At 41.1% G+C, this 15740-nt stretch overlaps 1 long non-coding RNA gene across 1 annotated transcript in view; it reads right to left on the bottom strand.

Annotated features, from left to right (window-relative positions):
* Positions 1 to 15740, bottom strand: part of LOC147148545 (uncharacterized) — a 109103-nt gene that overhangs the window by 24176 nt on the left and 69187 nt on the right. The window lies entirely within an intron of this gene.

Genomic DNA, 15740 nt, shown 5'->3' with positions numbered 1-15740 from the left:
TCTGATTTGGTCCTTTCCCAGTCAAAGCTGGGGTTCGATGGGCCTATGATGCTCCACCCTAGTTGTGTCCGCTGTGCAAAAGCTTCATTTGTAGTGCCAACAATGACCTCAAGTGGAGCTAGGGCTGACGGACAGTCATATCCAATCAAAAGACCCACATTACAGTTTTGAAATGGTGGTAATTTGTCTGCTAAGTGTGCCAGATGTGGCCATTGTAGTGCGGTCTGACTGGTAGGAATCTGACCCTTATTCATTGGAATGAAGTCACGGGCGTATGCTTGCTTGATCTGAATTTGACTATCCAAGTTTAGTCCTCTCACTTGTAAATCTTGAACATTCTTGCTTGCTATTATTGTGTCAGTAGCAGTCATAGTGCTCAGTTTTAGTTTTACTGACTGGATACCCACATTCAATTTGTCAAGCACATCTTCTAAGATGAATGTTGAACTGCTCTGTGCATCTAATATTGCGTAGGTAAGTACTTCCTTATCCGGCTCGACAATTGACGAGACAAAAACTGGAACAATACTTGATGTAGCAGAAGAACGTTTTGCTGATGAGTGAAAAAGAACCTTGTGGAGCCCGGGTCTTCTGTGGTCTTCTGTGCGAGGAAAGTCATTCTTTGCAATATTCCTTTTAATCGTGTTTGTATGCAGGCTGGTTGGATGACGACGGTGACATGTGCTACAAATGTGTCTTCGTTTACATTCTTTGATGAAGTGTCCCTTCTTTAGACATCCAAAACACAGATGATTGCCATGTATGAATGTTTTCTTACCCTCAAGAGTCTTTGCTGCAAAAATGGCGCATCTAGCCATGTCATGACCTTCCTTTTTGCAAAAAAAGCAGAAAGATGAAATTTTGTTACTGGACACTATTTGGGAGATATCATTCTTTGGTTGTGTACTTGTTTTGGGACTCCTCTTCTGCTTTAGTGATCGATTGTCCAAGGATTTGTTGTTCACAACGGGTGGTGAGGTGATATGACTGCAGAGAGTCTGTGCTTCTGTTCTCAGAAACTGTATGAAACACGCAAAATTTGGATATTCGCCATTGGTTTCAAGTTCATCAACAACAATTTGACTCCACTTGTGGATGATCCATTCAGGCATTTTTTCAAGTAACTTATAGTTTTCCTCACAACTGTTCAAAAAGGTTAATTCTTCACCATGTGGAACTGCTCCTTTGCAGCTTTTCAAGAAGTCTATAAATGCTTGTAGTGCCAGCGGATCATTATCTCTGATCTTGGGCCATCTCAACAGCTTATCTCTGAACGTACTTTCTCGAACAGGCGGGCTATCAGTTCTTTCTTGGACTACTGCTGAAGCTTCATTGTGTACTTTCTGTTTATCTCTGTGGAGGAAATCTTCCACAGCTTGGCGCCCCTCAACAACAGGAACATTTTTCAGTGTAACCATCTTCTTTGTTGTTGATGGCTTTTTGTCGATAAATGACATGGAAGAAATGTTCCGGTCAAGACATTTCAGGGGTTTACTACTGAAGGTTGGTGGCTGTGGTACTTGTGGAATATTCAGGCTTGTTGAACTAGTTTGAGCCCGACATAAAGGCTCCTGAGCTATTGAAATTTTAGGGGATACTGGTTTAGCAAGGAATGCTCCTACATTTGAGTTTGCTGGAGTGTTACCTTTTGTTTCTTTATTTGCAGTGTTAATGTGAATTGAATCATCCATGAAAGGGTTAAGGCCTTTGCAACTGTGGCAAGTCCTCGCGAGCGTCGGAGGATTCTTGTTTTCCTTTTCTGCTTGTAGCTCTTGCAATTTAGTTCTCTCCTCTTCAAGTTTGAGCTTCATCTCAACCTCTTTATGCTTAATTTCTGACAGCAGTGTTGTTTCTCTAAGTTTCCATTCCTTCTGCTTCAATTCTGACAGCAACATTGCCTCTTTAAGTTTCCATTCTACTTCTTTCTGATTCATTTCTGACAACAACATTGCCTCTCGAAGTTTAAAGTTGCTCTCCCATTTATTGAGTTGTTCCTGGTGAGCTTCTGCATCCATTCCTCTGCTGTAGGTAGTACTTGAATGTGAATGCTCACTGGATCTTGGAGACTCAGAGATTACTGGAGAGCTGTCTCCTCCTTTTGCTGGGTGTGACATTTTGTTTATATGGATCTATTGTATCTTACAGTGCAATGAGTATAATAACCAAGAAGGCAATTGCAAAACTGTCATCAATTGGTATAGTCCTTTGGCAACTTCTCCAAAGCCTTGTCCATTCCCTTTAAGTGTAGAATTCATTCCAGATCTTGAGTTCAGTTTTAACTGTGGTGATATTTTGGCATTATCACACTGGTACTTGACTTTTAGCAACACCGTCGTTCCTCAAGAAAGTAAACAACAAAAGAATAAAAAAAAAAAAAGAATAACTGTATCTTCACATTTCAAAATTGTGTAATGAAACAAACCATGTTAGGTATACTTTGGAGTAAAGCACACCATATACTTAGACCAATTGCGGCAATGGCACTTACATACCAAGTTGTGTTTATCTCTCGCAGCTTCTTGTAGTGTACTTTTCAGCGCATTCCCTTGCGATTCTCGAAATTATGCAATAACCCCCCCAACATGCGGCTGCTCTATATTATATGACATCATCTCACATCATCTTAGTAAGTTTTCCCACGTTGAAACAGGTTCATGTCACCTTAAAGGCTTACATTACAATAAAGAATTGCATCAGAAGCACATTCACAGCTTTGATAACCGTTGTCAGCCAAGGCAGCCAAGTTGGTAAACGTAATATTCCAATAACTTTAAACATTTGCCCGTACATTCATGAGTCATGAATTTAATTAAAATTGGTGTGGTCAACGTCACATTTCTTTGTGTCTTCTCTGTGTGGTAGCACCCCACCAAGGTCTCACATGACAGCATGTCAAAACAGCTATTTTTGTGCAAGTTTAGAGTAAAATTCCAGAACATGTTAGTCCAAATGCATGTCAAATGACTTTAGGGACACTGAACTTTTGAGCTTCCATTGTATTAAGAAATCAGAAGAAATAACAGTAAAACAAAGAAGGCCTATTCGTTCAAATTGGCCTTGCATGCCTCCATGCTTATTTTAAAACATTAAAAATTGAGCTGACACACTCTGATAGCAATATGACTTTGATTTAGAACATAACTGTGGGATGTGAGTAAATGCATGTGTGCTTGCGTGTGTGATCCGTGAGCAACTTGCACTGAGTAACTGCGATCGTATTTCCAGGCAGGCTAGACCAGCTCTTGACTCAATCACATCTGGCCCCATAGATGGGGTAGAACCAAGTGCATATTACTGTTTGACACTGTGTCTGCTGCAGTTTGATTTCCTGGTTCTTAGGAAGGGGGGTCAAACAGATGTGGGAAAGGAGGTAAAATACAGCCTGACAAGCACCTTTTTTTCAGATTCTTTTGGCCATTGACAAAGTTCAACAGAAACTTTAATGCAGAAGTGTAGCGTATTTCCACACTTCCTGCTAAAAAAGAACTGCGATACTGCTAGTTAAACAGGAAGTAAAGTCTGCATGATATGTTCATTTAGAAAAAAAGATGAATTACACAATGAAACCACAGGTTTGTATCCGTTACTATAATGGCAATTGATGGGATAACATTCCAATATGATTAAGGGGTTGTTTATATGACGACAACAGTAACCAAAAAAAGGGGGCGGGGGTGGCTTTTTTGGAAATGCGCAAATGACATCCATCCATCCATTTTCAACAACGCTTATCCTGTTCAGGAGCTTTGCGGGGTACTGCAGCTACAACCTGAACTGGTTGCCATTCACTCGCAGGGCACAGAGAGGAACAACAATTTACATTGAGTGGAAATGTGAGATTGGAATGTGAACATTGAGAATTTGATTCTGCCCACACCCCGGAGAACTATGCTGTTTTATTTAAAACAAAATGCATTTTTAATAATAAAACTTGTGATGAGAAAGCCATTACGCTTGGTAGAAAATTTCAAAGCATTAGTAAAGCTGTAATTTGCTTTTCAGCTCTTGAAGAGCAGTTCAGAGCATTTCAACAGAAAGTTACCGATTAATGCAGTAAGTTTCTTTGTAACAATTGTATTAATCTTTAATCAAAATGAAAGTAGAAGAGATATTATTACAGTATTCCTCTTTTTGGTCCAGGCTGCAAGCTTGAATGCAAAAAAGACCCAACAGCCATCTCACGTTCTTGACTGAAAAACAATAGGAAGCATAACGGCTAACAGCTCCATTGCTGTTTTGATGCTTACCCATTAAATACTACAGACCCTTTTTGGGCTAAGTAAAAACAGCAATACTATATTTTTTTGAAAACTTCCACTTTTCCTTTTTTTTTTGTTTTCAATATTGTATAAATTGCCCGTGAAATAAACTAAGGGCTCCAGACTGCCCCCAAAGGGTGGCATTTTGCACCTAAAATTAGAGACATTGCAACAAAAACTTTTAGCTACTCGCGTATGTATGACCAATAAACTTGCAGATTTTTTTTTCTAATTCTTGACTATTTTTTGTTGATGACAAACGTCTGGTCCACGCTTCTGCCCATTAATCAGTAATATAGTGAAAATAAGTGGTAATGTAATGTGAAATTTGTGATTCGTGTGCATGCAAAAATGTTGTATTTACTCCCCTAAAATTTCAGGCTAGTCTTCACTGTGCTCCTGGTAAAAAAAGGTTAGTGTGAAACCCCGTTAAACTATAAAAAGGCAATATGTTCAATATGAGATAACTGCAATAAACGTACCCCACCTCTCACCGAAAGTCAGATGGGATAGGCCCCAGCACATTCACAACGCTGGTCAGGATAAGCAGTACAGAAAATGAATGGACAAATAAATGAGCATTCATTATATATGTCATCATTGAAATGCAGCCTTTGTTTCATTGCTCCATTTGGAGACTAATAAACTTAAAACAATAAACTTTTATGTGTATCAATAAAACATCAAGGTAGTCAGTGAAAGTGAATGAATAAAATATGCATCTGATTCAGAAGTGGGCGGCACGGTGGTCGACTGGTTAGCACGTCCGCCTCACAGTTAAGAGGTCGTGGGTTCGATCCCGGCTCCGGCCTCCCTGTGTGGAGTTTGCATGTTCTCCCCGTGCCTGCGTGGGTTTTCTCCGGGTACTACGGTTTCCTCCCACATTCCAAAAAACATGCATGGTAAGTTGATTGGACTGTCTAAATTGCCCCTAGGTGTGATTGTGAGTGCGGATGTTTGTCTCTGTGTGCCCTGCGATTGGCTGGCAACCAATTCAGGGTGTCCCCCGCCTACTGCCCAAAGACAGCTGGGATAGGCTCCAGCACGCCCCGCGACCCTTGTGAGGATAAGCGGTATAGATAATGGATGGATGGATGATTCAGAAGTCTTTGCAGGGCTTTATTATTCAAACAACCGTTCAACATGTCATAAACAACCGGTCTTAGTGGTATTTGACCATTTCAGCACTCGATCATCACGCCATACAGAGTTTCAGAGCATTAGGGATCATCCCACACTGGTTGGGAAACTCATTGTGTGTGGGCGGATATTACATACTTCCGGTTTAACTACAGTACTACCTGTAGGCTTTGTTCTCTCTTGGGTTTGATGTCTACTCCTTTATGGTTAAATGGCCCCGACCTCAGTCAGAGCTGATAAAACTGGCCAATTCTTCCTGCAATTCACAGGAAGAACATGTCACTCACAACAGAATAATTTGCACTCATATATTGTAAAGGGGCCATTAAATCACGGCAGAAGGGCTGATTTAGCTGCCGGGTAAAGATATTTGCTTTTCACGTTACACTGTCCGTAGTAATGGTCACAGAGGCAAGGACTCAGCAGGAGAATTTATACAATATCAAAACCGGTTGTTGCTTAAGTAGACGTTAAATAGAATTTTAAAAAAGTTTGAATTAAAGTAGCAAGAAGTTCTCATGAAATCAACTAACATATGAAAACAGTTTCCCTTCACTGTGACATGTGATTATTATACAGCAAAATACCATAACATCCTGACTGTGTTGTATATTGCGCTCCCTTCAAGATGTGGGTAGCTGTACTGTGAGGGTGCAGATCAAACACATGAGCCTGGGGCTGATTAGATCCAATTCCAGTTTGTTACCAAGGCCTGCACTTACTTTTTGACATCTACCATACAGATCCCTTATAGGGGCCTCCCCAACCCAGTCAAAAGATGAGAAACGAAATGGGCTGACTCAAGAGCATATGACTTCCACAGTTTGTGTGTTCCATTTGGCCACTGGTATTCAGAGAAGATGCATAGCACCATTACCAGAAGCCCAATCTCAAACACATGATGTCATTGAGGTTCGATCATTACAGCCTGGAGATGATTCTGTGTTGAGCTGGGTGAGTTCCCATGCTTCTTCCATTTGGAAGCAACAACACAAATACATATGATTATGGCTCACAATGAATCTGATTGCAGAAAGTGAAATCTAGTGTTAACAGATTAACTGAGTTATATTTTTCTCTAATCTCATTTTAAGGCCTCGACACACCAATACGATGTCGTCCGTCTGAAAGTCAGTAAAAGACATCTGTTTGGTGTGTCCCGCACCGTCGTAAGGTCGGAGCCGTTGTCGGGGCGTCTGGCGGGCGTGTTCGGCCGATTCAACATGTAGAGATCAGGCTGTCGGGACAAATGATCACCGTGATTGGCTGTTAGCTAGCGAATAAGGGCACTGGACCAGAACGGGAAGTGACGAATGCAGACGAACGGTGAAAATTGAAGCTTTTCCTCAAGATGCAAATCAACTTCGTTCATTACTCACATCAACTCTATGGACATAATGACTGGCTGGACAGAAGAGCGCAAAAAAAAAAAAAAAGAGACCAGCGTTATTCGACATTGCTGTGAAAGGCTACGCCAAACAAGTGTTGCAAGGCAAGCTATAGGAAGTTATTGAGACACTGCTGATTATACCAGGAGGGATTTATTTTGATACGGGAGTTTATTTTCATACAGAAACCGTTCGTAATTGTTTGGTAAATATACTAACTCCGATGGCACGGAGGGGGGGAGGAGTCTACTATTTCTCACACATGCACAAAAGGTCAGGAGTAGTTGCCGTCTCTTTTGCAGTGTGTTCTTTGGTCATTTTCCGGTCCAATGTGCTGACTTCTAGGCCGACGCGACAGTTGGTCACAACGTCCGGCGTCGGATTGGTGAGTAGAGGCATTTACAGTAACTCTGACATTTGAACACTATCCCAATTTCAAACTAAAGCACATTTTAAGATTGATTTTCAAAGAATTGTGTCGTTCACATTCACAAGTGCCTCTCTTTCTCATTAATACTGCTACAGCGGCGATTTACTAAAAAAATGATCCAGCACCAACTGCCTGATGCTTAATTTTTTTTTCTTTATTTATTTTTCTCATACATTTCCCACAAAAATCACGTCACGTTACACTCACAGTCGATCAGCACTTAGCCATGTAGGCGCGCACTGGAGAAAGCTATGCTAAACTAAGTTCGCTAGAGAATCTTGAATTTAAAAGACAAATTTAACCATGTATAAACATTTTGTTGAAGATCATGCTTTGTTGCCCGTTTAAGTAGTGATCAGACTAACTGTGATGAGGCTTTAGCCCGCTCAATCTGAGCTGCACTACTTAGAGGCTCAGAGGCATTTCAGTAAATAGCCACTCACATAAGCGTTATTTGCAAAATGAATACAATAGAGTGTGGCGTCTGCAAACCCCATAGAGTGCATTCTAATTAGCGATGGTAGGGTATGTTACATTAGCTAATGAGTAAAAAAAAAAAAAAAACTTTTATCCTACCTTATCCATCACAATGCAGTGATGGTTGGCCATACCTACTCGTAGTCACGCGTGTACGTTCTTGTGTCCCCTTGACCCCCGTCTACAAGCAATCCCAGCTCCACTTTGCAGTCATAACACAAAACTTTAATTTTAACTATTTAAAGAATAAAAAACAATGTGCATAAATCCTGGGTTGATATTTCTGTTTCTGGAAGAGTGCTATAATTGACCGGTGTTCTGTCTACCTGTGCGAAACATCCTACCGGAGTCTAATTTGACAGCTGAAATACTACTGTGTGCATTCAGGTTGTTTTCTTCAGATGCATGTAGGTAGAGCTTAAAAAACCCTTAAGAAAATATTTAAACGGAGGCGGAAACAGGTAGGACATCCTGACAATTGAATGCGACAACATTGACTGTGGTATACATACACTGTGTGATGAATGTGGTCAACAGATCAACACTATGATCAAAAGCTACAACAAGAAAGCACACAATGCTTAAAAGCTATAACGAAAAACACACGCCAAGTATTCTTGAGGCAATGAAAAAGTCAAATAAGACTCAATAAAAAGGAAAATAGTAACCGTACCTCAGGTAGGACAAAAAAAAACACTTATTGGCGTCGTGCGCATGCGTGTGCAAGCACACTGGTCATTGGTAGGACGGCTCTACGGGTAGGAAGGAATTTCAGAACACCGGCTGTCCGTGCGGAAACATGACACAGTGGTTCCGGGCATTGCAAAAATAATAATATTGAATAAATTCATAGTTTCGAGGCATACATTTTTGGATCGATCGGATTTTTTGTGGTTGACGCTGCCGAGTTTGACGACTTAATTTTTCCAGCCCGAGTACTTTACTTTTCCAAAGATGCTGGCAGCTACAGCTAAAAGAACGGGTGAATGATTTAGGTGACAACGCGCAGGTTCTTTCACTTTCACTTTACGCTGATGAAATTGCTGTTAATGGTTAAGTGCGTCCATATATTCATATGTACTTGGTCACCTATTATTTCTTATCTCAGCATACGATAAAAATGTAAAACCCAATGTGTTTGTATGTGTGTTCTTCCCACCAGTTATTACAAATTTAAATAGAGTGAGTGGGTGTTAACATTCCGATAAGGTGAACAAAACAGCGCTGCATTTATAATGTGTCTACGCGGCTTTCTTGAAATAGCCCAGAAACCGCAGCGAGTTTGTCATTTCAGGAGCCCAGGTAATGCAATCCTAATGGGCCATCTGCTGTACCCACATCCAACAACAGAGGCTAATAACATACATCAGATCATACCAACGTCAGCCGAGATAAAGGCGACGCAATAAAATGAAACAATCTGCTGCTTTGACACTACGAGCAGGCGAGCTGGCCATTTCACTGCTGGGCCAGGGGCAGGAATGTGCTCTTTGAACCAGCTTTATTTAACAGCGTAGCAGCATGCGCACAGCACGCCCCGAGTCTCAGAGTTGGCCGAGGGAGCGTTTGCTCCTAGCGTGGGCACATCAGACGTGGGGCCACCGGGTCAGGGAGCTGGCATTCTCACCCCTGGCACAAGTTGCTCCCCTTGGGGGCGTAGGAGCTGACACCAGGATCATGGGGAGCACCAGACAGACAGGGGCCTACCAAACAGCTTGTGACCATAACCAACAGTGGCAGAGAACAATGAACGCAATTATTTACAAGAACACAGTCCAAGTCTCTTTTAGGCTCTCCCTATTACGCATGTTTACTCTCGCTCTCCTTTTGGGGAGCAGCAAGGAGGGGCTGTGACCCTGTCTATACAGTTCTCAGCGGGATTTTTCATGGTGCCCAGGGCTACCCTGCTATTCATGCTCGCTCCATTGCCGTCAGTGTCCAGCTGCAGTCTTTTTCCTACCAAGCGCACATTTTGACAAAAGGTCAAGGGAGACACATCAAAGCATCTTGAACTGTTCAGATGTATAAAACGGAAAGAAATTGAATGGGATTTTCCATAGGGGCAGTGTTGCCCGTTCAAATAATAATAGCTGGGACTAATTACTTTTATTTTTATCATTATACGTAAGAAATCTCATTTCTACTGATTTGAGAAAATAGACTGAATGGACATGTTGAAAGGTTATTATTACTAACATAGACACATTTACGGTATATGCAGCATTTGCACGTCAACATATTACTGGCAAGGCCTTAGTTGAACATGTCAGGTACTGTATATCTAATTAGGTTGAGGCTGCGGTTGCACTACAATTGCTGTTTCCAAGAGTTTACCTCAAATCACAGAGAGCATGAGAAGCTGAATACAATTAATACTTGTTACCCGAGAAGTACACATTGATGACATGATAACATTTTACTCATATGCATCAAATACAGTAGCTACAAGTAGCAACTAATACCACCGATGAGTTGACAGTTAGGCTGAGTGGAGAGCCTCTGTTTTCAAGCCACAGCCGGACAACGCCTGCCGAAACACTATTGTGTCATAGCCCAAAAATGTAAGCAGAGCTATTTGTTTGTCATCGTGTTCACTGATTGCGCCACACACACGGATCAGCACTCTATTTGACACGTGTGTGAACTGTAGTGTATGAAGTGCTGCCTCCATGAGTGATAATGCCTTAACTATCTTCACTTTTCCACTCTCTTGACTCCGCTTCTGCAAGTAGAAGACGCTTGCTTCATTAAAGCAGTGATTCCCAACCTTTATTTAGCCAAGGCACATATTTTAAGTTTCATAAATCTCACAGCACACCACCAAACAAAAAATGTGACGAAAAGTGAATACATGTCAATAACAGACTTTGTAGTAGGCCCGGGTGATAAACTGAAAATTTATCGTTACCGAAACTTAGTACAATAAGCGACGTCATCTTGCCCAAGTCGGTAAAGTCTGTTTTAATAAAAAGAACCCGATAAAAGTCGTTTTTGACTGTTTGGACTGTGTGTGTTGGTAGGCTATGTTCATTCCCCCTGAAGACGGTGTACAGCGTGTGTAGTCACGTGACTCCACCTATCCAGTTTGAACAAGGAGAGAAATGGACGATGAAGAAACGGCCGACGCAGCTGAGGACGAAGTAACGTTAATCGAGTTGATCCTGTTGTGTTTGTCCCGAAAAGAAATTCGACATCTGTCGTTTGGAAGTATTTTGGGTTCCACAAAGATGATGTTGAGCAAACACGTCCAACCTTTTTCACCACCTACACCACCTACATGCTGTTGAGTTCAAAGATGTACAGAAAGGTCAAAGTGAGAAGCAAGGCCCGAGAAGTGCCACCCCACGACAGAAGCCCACAACGGAGACCTTTATAGGGGTGACACTATACGAGAGAATGTCTTGGTGGCTAGAACGCGATAGCCTACCATAAAGCGAACAATACGGCTCCAGTAGAGCGCACGGGGTTTAAACGCCTCACAGTAGCCGACAAGTACACCATACCATCGCAAAAATGTTTCTCGCAAACAGTGCTTCCCAATATGTACAACATAAAAGGGAGAAGGTCATTTCTGAGCTTAAGCATGCTGCGGCCACATCCAACCTGTGGTCAAGTCGCACCATGGAGCTCTATATGAGCCTGACTGTGCAGTAGACAACAAGCGAGTGGCAACTGCGCACCAGAGTGCTCGAGACGGACAGCATATTTTCCTAATGATAAAACAGGAGAGATGATCGCACAGGGAATGATGCTCTCTGCCTGGGACCTCAAAGGAGAGAACCTCGTCGCCATTATAACTGACAAGTTAAGCCCCTCTTGCTTTTAATCATCAGTGTTACACTGCCATTTTTGCACATGGGCCATGACACGATTTAAAATGTTTATTAAAAACATGTAAAACATTGTCTACCTTTCATTTGGAAGTAGATATTCGCAATTGTTTATTAGTGTTGCGTTGACGTTTTTTTAATTTGATCATTTAGTTTACAAGCCACACTCCTTCCTTTACACATGGCAGTATTTATATTTGTTTACAAAAGACATTACCTCCACAAAGACATTACCGCCATGTGACATTGTTCAAGTCATGCAAGCTATTATGAATGTTTATACTTGAATGGTTACAAGGGATTTTCATACTTTTATATTTCATCAAAACGAAAAGCAGTAAATTGGCATTTCCTGCAGCGATTTTCAGATGGCATAAATATAGAGTGGTCCGCGGGGGGGAATTATCGTGCATTTATAGTTATTGAAGTAAAACTGCCCAATTTATTGTGATATTGATTTGAGGTCATATCGCCCATCCCTACTTTCTATGATCAAATAGGAGATAATTGATTTGTTTTGTCTTTAAATATAAGCCAGTGTAAAAGATAGAGGAACAAAGAGACATTATTTGTTATAAATAAATATTTTTTTAAACAAAGAAGTGAAATTTGATAAATCCCCGCGGCACACCTTCGGAGCTCTCACGGCACACTAATGTGCCCCGACACACTCATTGAGAATCACTGAATTAAAGTGCCTATCTGTGGCCCCGGCCTTGAGGGAAATGAAAGCGGTACAGTGAATGGGCTTCGCAGTGGAACAGGCAGGGTGAACGGTTCTCCTTTTCTCTTAGACATGCCTCTTCCATCGAAACAAGCAAAGTTCCAGGAGGCTTAAATAATGGAGTGTAAAGTGTAGATTTACGATTTTTTTTTTTTAATTCGTCATTGAAAGGTTTAAAAAAAGCCACAAACACAGTAAATGACATTAGCCTGTTTCCTCAGGAAGACTGTAAAGTTTTTGATGAGTTTGTAATTATAGTTTTGCATTTTTGCACAACAGTGATCAAAAAGAGGGGAACCACTAATAAGAATATATTTTTTTCTCATGTTGTCCCTGAGCTTGCATGTATTTTCTCCAGGTATTCAACTCCTCACACATTTCAACATGCACTGTAAATTAATAGAAGACTCTAAATTGTCCAAATGGTCTATATGGGTGTGGATATTTGTTTGTATATTCGTGCCCTGCAATTGGCTGGTGACCAGACCGGGGTGTACCACACCTCTCACAACAAGTTAGCTCGGACAGGATCCAGCTCACTCAAAACCCAGGACAAGCGGTATAGAAAATGGATAGGTGGAGTATTTCCATTTTTTAAATATTGTGATCTAACTTTGACCCACAGTGCAAATTTCAAAAGTATGATTTAGTGAAGTGGTACTAAGCTTAGTGGTACTAAGGTTCCCTCAAATCTTCAGTTATCTGCCATGCATCACACCTTCAAACAGACGTTCTTGGCTTGTTGTTAAAGTTAAAAACAATTCGTTTATTGTATCTAAATTATACTATTAACAACAGTACACAATTTTGTATGACAGTTAAGAATGTTAACGTGTTATTTACAGAATTTCCTGCACACCTAATTAAGGTTTAATAGCAGGTTTGACACTTGAACTGATTACTTATATTGCTATTATTTTCTTAGAAATAGTTTGTTCCAAAATCTAACCAAATCAGAGTTTGACCAGCACCCTGTGCCTGATCTTATAGGTTCCACTGTACTGTTTTTGACATGTGTTCACACAGGAACAAAGTTGAAGTCGGCATACAGTGAGTTTAATTATTCTTTTTCCCTGACGCTTGCTGCCACTTCCGGGGTGTGCAGATGACAGCGGAGTGTGGCAGAGGGTCCTTCCATAAACAACAAACAACAGTTATCTTGTTTGCCACCGTCTGTGTCAAGTGGCACACAAAGCCAAGCCCAGCATCTGAGAGGCGTCTGCTCTTCTTTTTGCATTTAGCCTTGTCTCTTTCAATGGCATATAAAAGTGTGGATGTGTGTGCACGCCCTCGGGTGTGGGTCTTTATTCACAGCACAGCACAGCACAGTGCTTCTCTGTATTGTGTTCTTCGGCTGGCGAGAAGAAAAAAGGCAGAAACAAGAGTGCGGGGGCAAATGAGAAGGGGCTGCCAGCTCACTCAAGAACTGTAGGGAGTACCCCAGATCCCAGCTGCCCAGGACTGGCTGACAGCTTCAGGCCAGTGCCAACCATCCTCAGGCCTCAAGGAGACGAGCCAGACAAAGTGGGAGAGAGGGATGTAAAAAATGGAAATAAATGTCTCTCGGCCTATATAAACAATGTCATTAGATGTACCATAATGACAGTAAATGCTGTTCAGTATAGGAAACAACAGGTGCATTTTTCTGATTCAAACCAAGCATCGGGTGCTCATATTTGAAGAAGCACTGGAGCATAAACAAGTGAACTTACTGAGTAGCAACAAGACGCTTGCGTGGGCCAAATGTCTCTTTCTTCGTGGAAAAAAGAATGCTTATCTGGGACTATTCAATACATTATTGGTGTTGGAATCAAGGAAGCAAGGTAATTTTGCAGATAATGACAGCTTTTGTTGAATCGGTGGCCAAGATAAGCTAGAGTTAGAAACCATTTACTAGTGGTGCTTATTCTGGCAAACACCACCAGTGCGTTAGAAATACACAATGCGCAGCAAGCTCGACCTCCACAACACAATCGCAGCAAACAATCAATATACACTTTGAAATAGTGTATTTAGAATGATTTGCTTTTAAATTTAAGAACAGATACTTATCAGTGTACAGGTTCTCACGCTCTGTTAACATTTAGGCAAGAGAAATACTGTAAAATAGTCCATAGGAGAATATATAAGGCCCATACTGAAATCAGTAATAATTGCCTGGGGAAATCCCCTCTGTGGTCTGGACACCACTGCCCCAAGAGTTGATCCAGACATCAGCCTGGCACTGGGCACACAACTAACTTTATTAACTCATTCACTGCCATTGACAAATTAACTTGTCTTTTCACAGTCCAGCCATTCAATCCCAGGAACCTATTTATATATTTTTTTAAACGTTTCAAACGTTAGGGTAAAAGTGGGTCTGAAAATGTCTGGCAGTGAATTAGTTAATTGGCCCACAGAGAAAGCCCGTCATCTTTGGTACATCCCTATTCATTATTTAGGTCCGCATTTTCCTGTCTGACTTCTCTGTTCTGTTGTTGAAGAACGTGAGATCCCTGACCTCAAACAACTTTGTGATGAAGTAGCGTAACAAAAGCTAGAGAAGGCACAATGTCCAGGAGTGTATCATTACTACACAACAACAACAAGCTGATGACATAAAGTCTACATCAACAACAGGAGACATTGTAGAATGAAAGAATATGGAGGCCAGTCTAAAGCCTCCAGACTCATAAAATCAATCATTTCAATAATTCTAGAAACATGTGACTTACATTCGCAATCTGCTCAGATGTACGATCACTTATTTACTGGTCCAGTTTACTGGCTTTGTTTATGATGCCTTTCATGTGTGGTAGGAGACCGATTAGCAAAAATGAGAGGTGCTGTTTCTGATGCCTGTTTGTTCCATTATGTGATGCCTTCTGAGAATGGTTTGTATCAATGTTTGGGGTAGCCATCTGTAATCAAGCATAAAAACACATCATAAGACCAGGAGCTATAGTGTGTACCATTTAAGCTTCTCTTCTTCCCACAGCACTGTGGACACCTGATGTCTAGTGAATGAGTGCTCCCTGTGCCAAAACCACCCGGCGTAGCCCACCCTGTCATTGGCAATAAGACAGCCAAGCTGACAATTATTATCTACCTCACTGCCCTTGCTAACAAGCTGAAGAGATAGGCCAGCATCCGTCTGGCTGGATAACACAATTTCTTTACACAACCCAATAAAAAAACAAAAAATAGGAGAAGCAGGGCTTACTCATGTAATTTTTGTTAATCTTTTAAGTCTGTTATAGAAATTGCAGTGTTGACAAAATGTCATGATATAAATCACTATCAAAAAAATAAAAAAATGTCACTGTGATAAACAACTTGTGTGCATTTTATAAATGACAAAAACACTAATAAAATAACAATTGTGACCGACGTAACACTGCCCATTATGTTGCCTAAAATGTTGATAATCATATACATTCGAGATAATGAATGGCTTTATTGTCAGAGATACTCTCTCATTTGGGAGTTTATGATTTATACAGTATATCA

This window comes from Filicampus tigris, chromosome 4, assembly GCF_054856515.1.
Source record: "Filicampus tigris isolate MCC_2025a chromosome 4, RoL_Ftig_1.0, whole genome shotgun sequence".
NCBI classification, from domain to species: Eukaryota; Metazoa; Chordata; class Actinopteri; order Syngnathiformes; family Syngnathidae; genus Filicampus; species Filicampus tigris.
This window is presented reverse-complemented; position numbering and strand designations above follow the sequence as displayed.